The 15,790-nt window shown below is 46.4% G+C and overlaps 1 protein-coding gene and 1 long non-coding RNA gene across 2 annotated transcripts in view; both read left to right on the forward strand.

The window, feature by feature from the left end:
• Positions 1-15,790, forward strand: part of P2RY6 (pyrimidinergic receptor P2Y6) — a 171,595-nt gene that overhangs the window by 38,520 nt on the left and 117,285 nt on the right. The gene's annotated exons all lie outside the window — the stretch shown is intronic.
• LOC138672372 (uncharacterized) overlaps positions 1-15,790 on the forward strand; it is a 43,323-nt gene that overhangs the window by 347 nt on the left and 27,186 nt on the right. The window lies entirely within an intron of this gene.

Here is a 15,790-nt window from a genome sequence, read left to right on the forward strand (position 1 = left end):
TGGCCTGCGTAGTAAAGGCCAGGGAGGTTATATGCAGAGTAGCATCGATATTTGTTTTATTGTGTAAAGTTGCTTGTGAGACAGATTCTGAGTTTGTAATTGTTGAAGCACTGTGCTATTTTACAGACAAGATAACTCATGTGCATTATCTTTTGCTATTGTAAACCCCTGTTTGCACCTTCCTTGTCCCTTCCATTCCCTGTCTCCCAATAAATCTATCCTTTGTTGTTTGCACCTCATCTTGTGTACAGTAGTCTTCCTGCACCGTTGTGGTCCCCGTCCATCGCTTCAAGTGGCGCTGCGAGCAGGGTACTGTCACCAAAATGGAGGCAGCAGACAGCAATGGCGGGAATGCTAACATTAATGGGGATGCTGTGGGCATTGGTGGAACCCCTGCAAGGACACTCCCTATGGGCACCATATTTAGTGTGCTCCCAAAGTTTGACGGCAAGAATATGCCACTGTCCGACTGGGTGTCCTGGCTGCAATGCACCCTGAAGATTTATAACATCAGCCCAGACCTTGAAGCGGACATTGCTTTAACTGCCCTAGAGGGGGAAGCCCGCAGAAACGTCTGCCTACAACCAGAACTCACCCGCAGTACCCTGAAGGAGCTAGTGAAGTTCCTGGAAGAGATCTACGGCGAGACTGCTAGCGCGGGACATCTTCGCGCCAAATTTTTCTCTAGGCTGCAGCGGGAAGAAGAAGGAATTTCTCAGTATGCAACAGCACTGCAAGAAGTGTTCGAAGAGGTGCAGAGAAAGGAGGCAGATGGATTTGGCAGCATGGGCTCTAAAGACCTGATACTCCGGGAGCAATTCATTCTGGGACTACACAGCACATCCTTGAGGTGAGCACTGTCAGAACGGGTCCGGGCAGATCCAGCCCTTACGTATCGTCAAGTTCTGGCGGAAACAGTGGCCCGAAGTAAAGAAGAAAGCTATGCGTCTGGAGTGATGCGTGTCCAGGTCGCCAATTCCAGAGGGGACCCAAACCATCAAGAGGTGCTGGTCCAGGTAGTGCAAGACTTGCAGCGGTCCCTTGTTAATGTGCAAGAGAAACTGACCCAGATGGAGCGAAGAGTGGGGGAACTACAAGAGACTGACCCACCATACTCATCCAACCATTCTTCAGCCCGATCGACAAGGGATCAGTGGGTACAAGCCCCCTCCCGTCAGGCATCGGCGGCACGAGGACAGGCTCGAAGTACCCCTCAGCGAGGAGGAGGCATTCAATGCTGGGAGTGTGGAGGACGGGGGCACCTTGCCAGAGACTGTCGGAACTATACTCAAGGCCAGTGGAAGCCGCCGTTAAACTACCAACCCCTGCAGTAGTGCGGCACTCTGCGGGGGAGGCGAGAAGAGAGGCCGCTCCATATCATAACGAACACTTGATTGCTGGGAGCCCCATCCTACGTGCTGAATTTGAAGGAGTTCTGGTGGATTGCCTGGTAGATACCGGGTCACAAGTGACAACGATGCCAGAAGCGTACTTGAAGCAGCATTTCCAGAACCTGGTCAAGCCAGAAAAAGAGACATTGATTCGCTTGTTTGCTGCCAACCCACAACCGATTCCGGTCACAGGGGTCATGTGGATGAATATTCGAATCTGTGGGCAAGAAGTTGGAAGAAAAGGGATCCTGCTAGTCCCTGAGCCTGTCAAGGAAGATGTGCCTGTAGTACTGGGAATGAATATCCTACGTGAACTCAATCAGATTATGTTTACCAAATGGGGACCTGGATATTGGAAGAAGGCTACTCCACATAAGCCTACTCAAGAATCCCTTCAACGACTGATCCGCGTCTGTGAGACGCAGAAGAGTGTGCCATCTCATCAGATGGTAGGGGTCATCCGTGGCCCTGGTAAAGAACCTGTAATCCTACCTCCCGAGCGAGAAACTATAGTATACCTTCCAGTGGGGACTCACCGCAACCTTGATGGGTTGGAAGTGGTTGTTCAGCCTGTGGTAGGCGGAGGAGTGGATCAAGAAGTCATGATAGCTCGTACGATAGCTGTGGTCCAGCGAGGACATGTCCCCATAAGAGCTTTGAATGTGAGCCCCAGGGAGGTCACCTTGCCACGAGGGACAGATCTGGCCCTGGTGTACCTACATAAGGGTGAAGTGGTGAGTCAGAAGGAGATGTCTTTATCACCGAAAGAAGGCGTGGGGTGGACCCCAGCAGTTGCTGCGGGAGACGAAGAGACACCATCCCCGGAGTGGAGTGGACAGGTCATCCTTGACTAAGTGGATGTGAAGGCTATGGGCCCTGAGCGTGTGCATGCAATAGAAACTATGCTGTGGGAAAATCTGGCCGCATTCGCCCGTGACGCCGAAGATTTCGGCAGTACTGAAGCCATCACGCATGAGATCCCGACTGGGGAAGCTCATCCAATTCGAGAACGATACCGGCAGATCCCGCCCAAGATGTACCAAGAGGTGAAAACATTACTGAGGCAGATGCTGGATTCAGGAGTGGTGCAGAGTAGTCAGAGCCCTTGGGCAGCCCCGGTGGTGCTCGTCAAGAAAAAGGATGGGACCATCCGGTTCTGTGTAGATTACAGGAAACTCAATGCCTGCACTGTTCGAGACTCGTATCCGTTGCCCCGCATCGAGGAATCCTTGACAGCGTTGGGGAAAGCCAAGTACTTCTCCACCCTGGACCTAGCAAGTGGATACTGACAAGTAGCTGTGGCAGAGAAAGACAGAGAGAAAACCGCCTTCATCCTCCCTATGGGACTGTTCGAGTTTAACCGGATGCCCTTCGGGCTCTCCAATGCTCCAGGCACCTTTCAACGGCTGATGGAAAAGTGTTTGGGAGATTTAAATTTCGAGGCTACCCTGATCTATCTGGATTACATCATTGTGTTTTCATCTTCATTCGAAGACCACCTTGCCCGGCTTGGACAGGTACTCGGAAGACTGCGGGCTCATAACCTGAAGTTGAAGACAAAAAAATGCCACTTCTTCAAGAGGGAGATCGAGTACCTAGGCCACATAGTGTCACAAGATGGAGTTCTACCCTCACCAGAAAAAGTGGCGGCTATCCAGAAGTGGCCAGTCCCTCAAACAGTGAAAGAAATCCAGGCCTTCCTGGGACTCGCGGGGTACTACCTGTCATGATCCCAATGGCAGGGGATCACTAAAGGACAAGCACAGATACAAACAAGCTCTAGGGCGATGGAACCTGAGCTGACCGCGACCCTGAACCTAACACACAAATAAAAGTAGCCGGGGAACGTGCCTACGATGATCCTAGACGTCTCGCTCCAGCCGAAGATCTAACTTCCCCTATTAGAAGAAACACAGACCTCTCTTGCCTCCAGAGAAATACCCCACAGAAATAGCAGCCCCCCACATATAATGACGGTGAAATGAGAGGAAAGCACATACGCAGTATGAAAACAGTTTCAGCAAAATGAGGCCCGCTAAAGCTAGATAGCAGAGGATACAAAAGTGAACTGCGCGGTCAGCGAAAAACCCTTCAAAAAACCATCCTGAAATTACTTGAACTCATGTGCCAACTCATGGTACATGAGGAGCCATTTCAGCCCACTAGAGCAACCAGCAGCAAAGAATCACATATCTGCAGGCTGGACTAAAAACCAAATAAAGCAAAACACCAAAACAGGAAAATCCAAACTTAGCTTGACCAGAAGGTTCTAGGAGCAGGGAGCAGAGGTAACAAGACACACTGGATACATTGATAACCGGCGAGGAAATGCCAGCAAAGCCAGGTTAAATAGGAAACTCCCATATCCTGATGGAACAGGTGGAACCCAGAGACCCAGGAAAGACAAGTCACCCAGTACCATCAGTAACCACCAGAGGGAGCCCAAAAACAGAACTCACAACAGTACCCCCCCTTGAGGAGGGGTCACCGAACCCTCACGAGAACCACCAGGGCGACCAGGATGAGCCCTATGAAAAGCGCGAACCAAATCATCAGCATGAACATCCGAGGCAACCACCCAAGAATTATCCTCCTGACCATAACCCTTCCACTTGACCAAATACTGGAGTTTCCGTCTGGAAACACGAGAATCCAAGATCTTCTCCACAACATACTCCAATTCTCCCTCCACCAGCACTGGAGCAGGAGGCTCAAGCGAAGGAACAACAGGTACCTCATACTTCCGCAACAACGACCGATGGAACACATTATGAATAGCAAACGATGCCGGGAGATCCAAACGAAATGACACAGGGTTAAGAATTTCCAAGATCCTATAGGGACCGATGAACCGAGGCTTGAACTTAGGAGAAGAGACCTTCATAGGAACAAAACGAGAAGACAACCACACCAAGTCCCCAACAAGAAGTCGAGGACCCACGCGGCGACGGCGATTAGCAAACTGCTGAGCCTTCTCCTGGGACAACTTCAAATTGTCCACCACATGACTCCAAATCCGATGCAACCTATCCACCACCATGTCCACTCCAGGACAATCAGAAGGTTCCACCTGACCAGAGGAAAAACGAGGATGAAACCCCGAATTACAAAAGAAAGGAGAAACCAAGGTAGCAGAACTAGCCCGATTATTAAGGGCAAACTCGGCCAGCGGCAAAAAGGTAACCCAGTCATCCTGATCAGCAGAAACAAAACACCTTAAATAAGTTTCCAAGGTCTGATTAGTTCGTTCAGTCTGGCCATTCGTCTGAGGATGGAATGCAGACGAAAAGGACAAATCAATGCCCATCTTAGCACAGAACGTCCGCCAAAATCTAGACACAAACTGGGATCCCCTGTCAGAAACGATGTTCTCAGGAATCCCATGCAAACGAACCACATTCTGAAAAAACAGAGGGACCAACTCAGAGGAGGAAGGCAACTTAGGCAAGGGTACCAGATGAACCATTTTAGAAAAGCGATCACACACAACCCAGATGACGGACATTTTTTGAGAGACAGGGAGATCCGAAATAAAGTCCATGGAAATGTGCGTCCAAGGCCTCTTCGGGATAGGCAAAGGTGACAACAATCCACTGGCCCGAGAACAGCAAGGCTTAGCCCGAGCACAAACCTCACAAGACTGCACAAAAGAACGCACATCCCTCGACAAGGAAGGCCACCAAAAAGACCTGGCCACCAAGTCTCTAGTACCAAATATTCCAGGATGACCTGCCAACGCAGAAGAATGGACCTCGGAGATGACTCTACTGGTCCAATTATCCGGAACAAACAGTCTCTCAGGCGGACAACGATCAGGTTTACCCGCCTGAAACTCCTGCAAAGCACGTCGCAAGTCTGGGGAGACAGCAGACAAAATCACCCCATCCCTAAGGATACCAGAGGGCTCAGAATTTCCAAGGGAGTCAGGCACAAAACTCCTAGAAAGAGCATCCGCCTTCACATTCTTTGAACCTGGCAGGTATGAAACCACAAAATTGAAACGAGAGAAAAACAGTGACCAACGAGCCTGTCTAGGATTCAGACGCCTGGCAGACTCAAGGTAAATCAAATTTTTGTGATCAGTCAAGACCACCACACGATGTCTAGCACCCTCTAGCCAATGACGCCACTCCTCAAATGCCCACTTCATGGCCAAAAGTCCCCGATTACCAACATCATAATTCCGCTCAGCGGGCGAAAACTTTCTAGAAAAAAACGCGCATGGCTTCATCACTGAGCCATCGGAGCTTCTCTGTGACAAAACCGCCCCCGCTCCAATCTCGGAAGCATCAACCTCAACCTGAAAAGGGAGCGAAACATCTGGCTGACGCAACACAGGAGCAGAAGAAAACCGGCGCTTAAGTTCCTGAAAGGCCTCCACAGCCGCAGGAGACCAATTAGCAACATCAGCACCCTTCTTAGTCAAATCCGTCAAAGGCTTAACAACACTAGAAAAATTAGTTATAAAACGACGATAGAAATTAGCAAAGCCCAAGAACTTCTGTAGACTCTTAAGAGATGTAGGCTGCGTCCAGTCACAAATAGCCTGAACCTTGACGGGATCCATCTCAATAGTAGAAGGGGAAAAAATATACCCCAAGAAAGAAATCTTCTGGACTCCAAAGAGACACTTTGAGCCTTTTACAAACAAGGAATTGGCCCGCAGGACCTGAAACACCTTCCTGACCTGCTGAACATGAGACTCCCAGTCATCAGAAAAAACCAAAATATCATCCAAATACACAATCATAAATTTATCCAGATATTCACGGAAAATATCGTGCATAAAGGACTGGAAGACTGAAGGAGCATTAGAAAGTCCAAAAGGCATTACCAAATACTCAAAATGGCCCTCAGGCGTATTAAATGCGGTTTTCCACTCATCACCTTGCTTTATCCGTATAAGATTATACGCACCCCGAAGATCAATCTTAGTGAACCATTTAGCCCCCTTAATGCGAGCAAACAAATCAGTCAACAATGGCAAAGGATACTGATATTTTACGGTAATCTTATTCAAAAGACGATAATCTATACAAGGCCTCAAGGAACCATCTTTTTTGGCCACGAAAAAAAACCTGCTCCCAAAGGGGACAAAGATGGACGGATATGTCCCTTTTCCAAGGACTCCTTAACATAATCCCGCATAGCAGTATGCTCTGGCACTGACAGATTGAACAAACGACCTTTAGGAAATTTACTGCCTGGAATTAAATTTATAGCACAATCGCAATCCCTGTGAGGAGGAAGCGAACTGAGCTTAGGCTCCTCAAAAACATCCCGATAGTCAGACAAAAACACAGGAATCTCAGAAGGAGTAGATGAAGCGATAGAAATCGGAGGTGCATAATCATGAACCCCCTGACAACCCCAGCTTAACACAGACATTGATTTCCAGTCAAGGACTGGATTATGAGTTTGTAACCATGGCAGACCAAGTACTAGGACATCATGCAAATTATACAACACCAGGAAGCGAATCACCTCCTGATGAACGGGAGTCATACGCATGGTCACTTGTGTCCAGTACTGAGGTTTATTCATAGCCAAAGGTGTAGAGTCAATTCCCTTCAAAGGAATAGGGACTTCCAGAGGCTCCAGACTAAACCCACAGCGATTGGCAAATGACCAATCCATAAGACTCAGGGCAGCGCCTGAATCCACATAGGCATCGACGGAAATGGATTATAATGAACAAATCAGAGTCACAGACAGAATGAACTTAGACTGTAAAGTACTAATGGCAACAGACTTATCAACCTTTTTTGTGCGTTTAGAGCATGCTGATATAACATGAGCTGAATCACCACAATAAAAGCACAACCTTTTTTTCCGCCTATAATTTTGCCGTTCACTTCTGGACTGAATTCTATCACATTGCATTATCTCAGGTGACGGTTCAGACGACACCGCCAAATGATGCACAGGTTTGCGCTCCCGTAAACGCCGATCAATCTGAATAGCCATAGTCATAGACTCATTCAGACCAGTAACATAGTAACATAGTTAGTAAGGCCGAAAAAAGACATTTGTCCATCCAGTTCAGCCTATATTCCATCATAATAAATCCCCAGATCTACGTCCTTCTACAGAACCTAATAATTGTATGATACAATATTGTTCTGCTCCAGGAAGACATCCAGGCCTCTCTTGAACCCCTCGACTGAGTTCGCCATCACCACCTCCTCAGGCAAGCAATTCCAGATTCTCACTGCCCTAACAGTAAAGAATCCTCTTCTATGTTGGTGGAAAAACCTTCTCTCCTCCAGACGCAAAGAATGCCCCCTTGTGCCCGTCACCTTCCTTGGTATAAACAGATCCTCAGCGAGATATTTGTATTGTCCCCTTATATACTTATACATGGTTATTAGATCGCCCCTCAGTCGTCTTTTTTCTAGACTAAATAATCCTAATTTCGCTAATCTATCTGGGTATTGTAGTTCTCCCATCCCCTTTATTAATGTTGTTGCCCTCCTTTGTACTCTCTCTAGTTCCATTATATCCTTCCTGAGCACCGGTGCCCAAAACTGGACACAGTACTCCATGTGCGGTCTAACTAGGGATTTGTACAGAGGCAGTATAATGCTCTCATCATGTGTATCCAGACCTCTTTTAATGCACCCCATGATCCTGTTTGCCTTGGCAGCTGCTGCCTGGCACTGGCTGCTCCAGGTAAGTTTATCATTAACTAGGATCCCCAAGTCCTTCTCCCTGTCAGATTTACCCAGTGGTTTCCCGTTCAGTGTGTAATGGTGATATTGATTCCCTCTTCCCATGTGTATAACCTTACATTTATCATTGTTAAACCTCATCTGCCACCTTTCAGCCCAAGTTTCCAACTTATCCAGATCCATCTGTAGCAGAATACTATCTTCTCTTGTATTAACTGCTTTACATAGTTTTGTATCATCTGCAAATATCGATATTTTACTGTGTAAACCTTCTACCAGATCATTAATGAATATGTTGAAGAGAACAGGTCCCAATACTGACCCCTGCGGTACCCCACTGGTCACAGCGACCCAGTTAGAGACTATACCATTTATAACCACCCTCTGCTTTCTATCACTTAGCCAGTTACTAACCCATTTACACACATTTTCCCCCAGACCAAGCATTCTCATTTTGTGTACCAACCTCTTGTGCGGCACGGTATCAAACGCTTTGGAAAAATCGAGATATACCACGTCCAATGACTCACCGTGGTCCAGTCTATAGCTTACCTCTTCATAAAAACTGATTAGATTGGTTTGACAGGAGCGATTTCTCATAAACCCATGCTGATATGGAGTTAAACAGTTATTCTCATTGAGATAATCCAGAATAACATCCCTCAGAAACCCTTCAAATATTTTACCAACAATAGAGGTTAGACTTACTGGCCTATAATTTCCAGGTTCACTTTTAGAGCCCTTTTTGAATATTGGCACCACATTTGCTATGCGCCAGTCCTGCGGAACAGACCCTGTCGCTATAGAGTCACTAAAAATAAGAAATAATGGTTTATCTATTACATTACTTAGTTCTCTTAGTACTCGTGGGTGTATGCCATCCGGACCCGGAGATTTATCTATTTTAATCTTATTTAGCCGGTTTCGCACCTCTTCTTGGGTTAGATTGGTGACCCTTAATATAGGGTTTTCATTGTTTCTTGGGATTTCACCTAGCATTTCATTTTCCACCGTGAATACCGTGGAGAAGAAGGTGTTTAATATGTTAGCTTTTTCCTCGTCATCTACAACCATTCTTTCCTCACTATTTTTTAAGGGGCCTACATTTTCAGTTTTTATTCTTTTATGTTATGGCTGGCAATCAGGCAACACAGCGTGCAGTAATCAGCGCACATACAGAGATCTGGCAATAACCAAAAACAATAGGACAAGCTCTGAGACGTGGAATCTCTGTAGACTGCAGTACCTGATCTATCCTCACACAACTATAAGCAGCAGTGGATTGCGCCTAACAACTACCTATGCAACTCGGCACTGCCTGAGGAGCTGACTAGCCTGAAGATAGAAATACAAGCCTGACTTACCTCAGAGAAATACCCCAAAGGAATAGGCAGCCCCCCACATATAATGACTGTTAGCAAGATGAAAAGACAAACGTAGGAATGAAATAGATTCAGCAAAGTGAGGCCCGATATTCTAGACAGAGCGAGGATAGCAAAGAGAACTATGCAGTCTACAAAAAACCCTAAAACGAAAACCACGCAAAGGGGCAAAAAGACCCACCGTGCCGAACTAACAGCACGGCGGTGCACCCCTCTGCTTCTCAGAGCTTCCAGCAAAAGACAATAGCAAGCTGGACAGAAAAAAACAGAAAACAAACTAGAAGCACTTATCTAGCAGAGCAGCAGGCCCAAGGAAAGATGCAGTAGCTCAGATCCAACACTGGAACATTGACAAGGAGCAAGGAAGACAGACTCAGGTGGAGCTAAATAGCAAGGCAGCCAACGAGCTCACCAAAACACCTGAGGGAGGAAGCCCAGAGACTGCAATACCAGTTGTGACCACAGAAGTGAACTCAGCCACAGAATTCACAACAGTACCCCCCCCTTGAGGAGGGGTCACCGAACCCTCACCAGAACCCCCAGGCCGACCAGGATGAGCCACATGAAAGGCACGAACAAGATCTGGGGCATGGACATCAGAGGCAAAAACCCAGGAATTATCTTCCTGAGCATAACCCTTCCATTTGACCAGATACTGGAGTTTCCGTCTAGAGACACGAGAATCCAAAATCTTCTCCACAATATACTCCAATTCCCCCTCCACCAAAACAGGGGCAGGAGGCTCCACAGATGGAACCATAGGTGCCACGTATCTCCTCAACAACGACCTATGGAATACATTATGTATGGAAAAGGAGTCTGGGAGGGTCAGACGAAAAGACACCGGATTGAGAATCTCAGAAATCCTATACGGACCAATAAAACGAGGTTTAAATTTAGGAGAGGAAACCTTCATAGGAATATGACGAGAAGATAACCAAACCAAATCCCCAACACGAAGTCGGGGTCCCACACGCGTCTGCGATTAGCGAAAAGCTGAGCCTTCTCCTGGGACAAGGTCAAATTGTCCACTACCTGAGTCCAGATCTGCTGCAACCTGTCCACCACAGAATCCACACCAGGACAGTCCGAAGACTCAACCTGTCCTGAAGAGAAACGAGGATGGAACCCAGAATTGCAGAAAAATGGAGAGACCAAGGTAGCCGAGCTGGCCCGATTATTAAGGGCGAACTCAGCCAACGGCAAAAATGACACCCAATCATCCTGGTCAGCGGAAACAAAACATCTCAGATATGTTTCCAAGGTCTGATTGGTTCGTTCGGTCTGGCCATTAGTCTGAGGATGGAAGGCCGAGGAGAAAGATAGGTCAATGCCCATCCTACCACAAAAGGCTCGCCAGAACCTCGAGACAAACTGGGAACCTCTGTCAGAAACAATATTCTCAGGAATGCCATGTAAACGAACCACATGCTGGAAGAACAAAGGCACCAAATCAGAGGAGGAAGGCAATTTAACCAAGGGCACCAGATGGACCATTTTAGAAAAGCGATCACAGACCACCCAAATGACCGACATTTTTTGAGAAACGGGAAGGTCAGAAATGAAATCCATCGAAATATGTGTCCAAGGCCTCTTCGGGACCGGCAAGGGCAAAAGCAACCCACTGGCACGTGAACAGCAGGGCTTAGCCCTAGCACAAATTCCACAGGACTGCACAAAAGCACGCACATCCCGTGACAGAGATGGCCACCAGAAGGATCTAGCAACCAACTCCCTGGTACCAAAGATTCCTGGATGACCGGCCAGCACCGAACAATGAAGTTCAGAGATAACTTTACTAGTCCACCTATCAGGGACGAACAGTTTCTCGGCCGGACAACGATCAGGTTTATTAGCCTGAAATTTCTGCAACACTCTCCGCAAATCAGGGGAGATGGCAGACACAATGACTCCTTCCTTGAGGATACTCGCCGGCTCAGATAACCCCGGAGAGTCGGGCACAAAACTCCTAGACAGAGCATCCGCCTTCACATTTTTAGAGCCCGGAAGGTATGAAATCACAAAATCAAAACGAGCAAAAAATAACGACCAACGGGCCTGTCTAGGATTCAAGCGCTTGGCAGACTCGAGATAAGTCAAGTTCTTATGATCAGTCAATACCACCACGCGATGCTTAGCACCCTCAAGCCAATGACGCCACTCCTCGAATGCCCACTTCATGGCCAGCAACTCTCGGTTGCCCACATCATAATTACGCTCAGCAGCAGAAAATTTCCTGGAAAAGAAAGCACATGGTTTGAACACTGAGCAACCAGAACCTCTCTGTGACAAAACCGCCCCTGCACCAATCTCAGAAGCATCAACCTCGACCTGGAACGGAAGAGAAACATCAGGTTGACACAACACAGGGGCACAGCAAAAACGACGCTTCAACTCCTGAAAAGCTTCCACGGCAGCAGAAGACCAATTAACCAAATCAGCACCCTTCTTGGTCAAATCGGTCAATGGTCTGGCAATGCTAGAAAAATTACAGATGAAGCGACGATAAAAATTAGCAAAGCCCAGGAATTTCTGCAGACTTTTTAGAGATGTCGGCTGAGTCCAATCCTGGATGGCCTGAACCTTAACCGGATCCATCTCGATAGTAGAAGGGGAAAAGATGAACCCCAAAAATGAAACTTTCTGCACACCGAAGAGACACTTTGATCCCTTCACGAACAAGGAATTAGCACGCAGTACCTGGAAAACCATTCTGACTTGCTTCACATGAGACTCCCAATCATCTGAGAAGATCAAAATGTCATCCAAGTAAACAATCAAGAATTTATCCAGATACTCACGGAAAATGTCATGCATAAAAGACTGAAAAACAGATGGAGCATTGGCAAGTCCGAACGGCATCACCAGATACTCAAAATGACCCTCGGGCGTATTAAATGCCGTTTTCCATTCATCTCCCTGCCTGATTCTCACCAGATTATACGCACCACGAAGATCAATCTTAGTAAACCAACTAGCCCCCTTAATCCGAGCAAACAAGTCAGAAATCAATGGCAAGGGATACTGAAACTTAACAGTGATCTTATTAAGAAGGCGGTAATCAATACACGGTCTTAGCGAACCATCCTTCTTGGCTACAAAAAAGAACCCTGCTCCCAATGGTGACGACGATGGGCGAATATGTCCCTTCTCCAGGGACTCCTTCACATAACTGCGCATAGCGGTGTGTTCAGGTACGGACAAATTAAATAAACGACCCTTAGGGAATTTACTACCAGGAATCAAATCGATAGCACAATCACAATTCCTATGCGGAGGTAGGGCATCAGACTTGGACTCTTCAAATACATCCTGAAAGTCCGACAAGAACTCTGGGATGTCAGAAGGAATGGATGACGAAATAGACAAAAATGGAACATCACCATGTACTCCCTGACAACCCCAGCTGGTTACCGACATAGAGTTCCAATCCAATACTGGATTATGGGTTTGTAGCCATGGCAACCCCAACACGACCACATCATGCAAATTATGCAGTACCAGAAAGCGAATAACTTCCTGATGTGCAGGAGCCATGCACATGGTCAGCTGGGCCCAGTACTGAGGCTTATTCTTGGCCAAAGGTGTAGCATCAATTCCTCTCAACGGAATAGGACACCGCAAAGGCTCCAAGAAAAATCCACAACGTTTAGCATAATCCAAATCCATCAGATTCAGGGCAGCGCCTGAATCCACAAACGCCATGACAGAATACGATGACAAAGAGCACATTAAGGTAATGGACAAAAGGAATTTGGACTGTACAGTACCAATAACGGCAGAGCTATCGAACCGCCTAGTGCGTTTAGGACAATTAGAAATAGCATGAGTAGAATCACCACAATAGAAACACAGTCTGTTCAGACGTCTGTGTTCTTGCCGTTCTACTTTAGTCATAGTCCTGTCGCACTGCATAGGCTCAGGTTTACTCTCAGGCAGTACCGCCAGATGGTGCACAGATTTACGCTCGCGCAAGCGACGACCGATCTGAATGGCCAAGGACATAGACTCATTCAAACCAGCAGGCATAGGAAATCCCACCATTACATCCTTAAGAGCTTCAGAGAGACCCTTTCTGAACAAAGCCGCTAGTGCAGATTCATTCCACAGAGTGAGTACTGACCATTTCCTAAATTTCTGACAATATACTTCTACATCATCCTGACCCTGGCATAAAGCCAGCAGATTTTGCTCAGCCTGATCCACTGAATTAGGCTCATCGTAAAGCAATCCCAGCGCCTGGAAAAATGCATCAACATTACTCAATGCAGAATCTCCTGGTGCAAGAGAAAACGCCCAGTCCTGTGGGTCGCCGCGCAAAAAAGAAATAATAATCAAAACCTGTTGAATAGGATTACCAGAAGAATGAGGTTTCAAGGCCAAAAATAGCTTACAATTATTTCTGAAGCTCAGGAACTTAGTTCTGTCACCAAAAAACAAATCAGGAATCGGAATTCTTGGTTCTAGCATCGATTTCTGATCAATAGTATCTTGAATCTTTTGTACATTTACAACGAGATTATCCATTGAGGAGCACAGAGCCTGAATATCCATGTCCACAGCTGTGTCCTGAAGCACTCTAATGTCTAGGGGAAAAAAAAGACTGAAGACAGAGCTAAGAAAAAAAAATGATGTCAGGATTTCTTTTTTCCCTCTATTGGGAATCATTGGTGTGGCTCCTTGTACTGTTATGGCTGGCAATCAGGCAACACAGCGTGCAGTAATCAGCGCACATACAGAGATCTGGCAATAACCAAAAACAATAGGACAAGCTCTGAGACGTGGAATCTCTGTAGACTGCAGTACCTGATCTATCCTCACACAACTATAAGCAGCAGTGGATTGCGCCTAACAACTACCTATGCAACTCGGCACTGCCTGAGGAGCTGACTAGCCTGAAGATAGAAATACAAGCCTGACTTACCTCAGAGAAATACCCCAAAGGAATAGGCAGCCCCCCACATATAATGACTGTTAGCAAGATGAAAAGACAAACGTAGGAATGAAATAGATTCAGCAAAGTGAGGCCCGATATTCTAGACAGAGCGAGGATAGCAAAGAGAACTATGCAGTCTACAAAAAACCCTAAAACGAAAACCACGCAAAGGGGCAAAAAGACCCACCGTGCCGAACTAACAGCACGGCGGTGCACCCCTCTGCTTCTCAGAGCTTCCAGCAAAAGACAATAGCAAGCTGGACAGAAAAAAACAGAAAACAAACTAGAAGCACTTATCTAGCAGAGCAGCAGGCCCAAGGAAAGATGCAGTAGCTCAGATCCAACACTGGAACATTGACAAGGAGCAAGGAAGACAGACTCAGGTGGAGCTAAATAGCAAGGCAGCCAACGAGCTCACCAAAACACCTGAGGGAGGAAGCCCAGAGACTGCAATACCACTTGTGACCACAGAAGTGAACTCAGCCACAGAATTCACAACACTTTTACTATTGATATAGTTGAAGAACAGTTTGGGATTAGTTTTACTCTCCTTAGCAATGTGCTTCTCTGTTTCCTTTTTGGCAGCTTTAATTAGTTTTTTAGATAAAGTATTTTTCTCCCTATAGTTTTTTAGAGCTTCAATGGTGCCATCCTGCTTTAGTAGTGCAAATGCTTTCTTTTTACTGTTAATTGCCTGTCTTACTTCTTTGTTTAGCCACATTGGGTTTTTCCTATTTCTAGTCCTTTTATTCCCACAAGGTATAAACCGCTTACACTGCCTATTTAGGATGTTCTTAAACATTTCCCATTTATTATCTGTATTCTCATTTCTGAGGATATTGTCCCAGTCTACCAGATTAAGGGCATCTCTAAGCTGTTCAAACTTTGCCTTCCTAAAGTTCAATGTTTTTGTGACTCCCTGACAAGTCCCCCTAGTGAAAGACAGGTGAAACTGCACAATATTGTGGTCGCTATTTCCTAAATGCCCAACCACCTGCAGATTTGTTATTCTGTCAGGTCTATTAGATAGTATTAGGTCTAAAAGTGCTGCTCCTCTGGTTGGATTCTGCACCAATTGTGAAAGATAATTTTTCTTGGTTATTAGCAGAAACCTGTTGCCTTTATGGGTTTCACAGGTTTCTGTTTCCCAGTTAATATCCGGGTAGTTAAAGTCCCCCATAACCAGGACCTCATTATGGGTTGCAGCTTCATCTATCTGCTTTAGAAGTAGACTTTCCATGCTTTCTGTTATATTTGGGGGTTTGTAACAGACCCCAATGAGAATTTTGTTACCATTTTTCCCTCCATGAATTTCAACCCATATGGACTCGACATCCTCATTCCCTTCGCTAATATCCTCCCTTAAAGTGGACTTTAGACAAGACTTTACATAGAGACAAACCCCTCCTC

The sequence above is a fragment of the Ranitomeya imitator genome, chromosome 3 (assembly GCF_032444005.1).
Source record: "Ranitomeya imitator isolate aRanImi1 chromosome 3, aRanImi1.pri, whole genome shotgun sequence".
Taxonomy (NCBI): domain Eukaryota; kingdom Metazoa; phylum Chordata; class Amphibia; order Anura; family Dendrobatidae; genus Ranitomeya; species Ranitomeya imitator.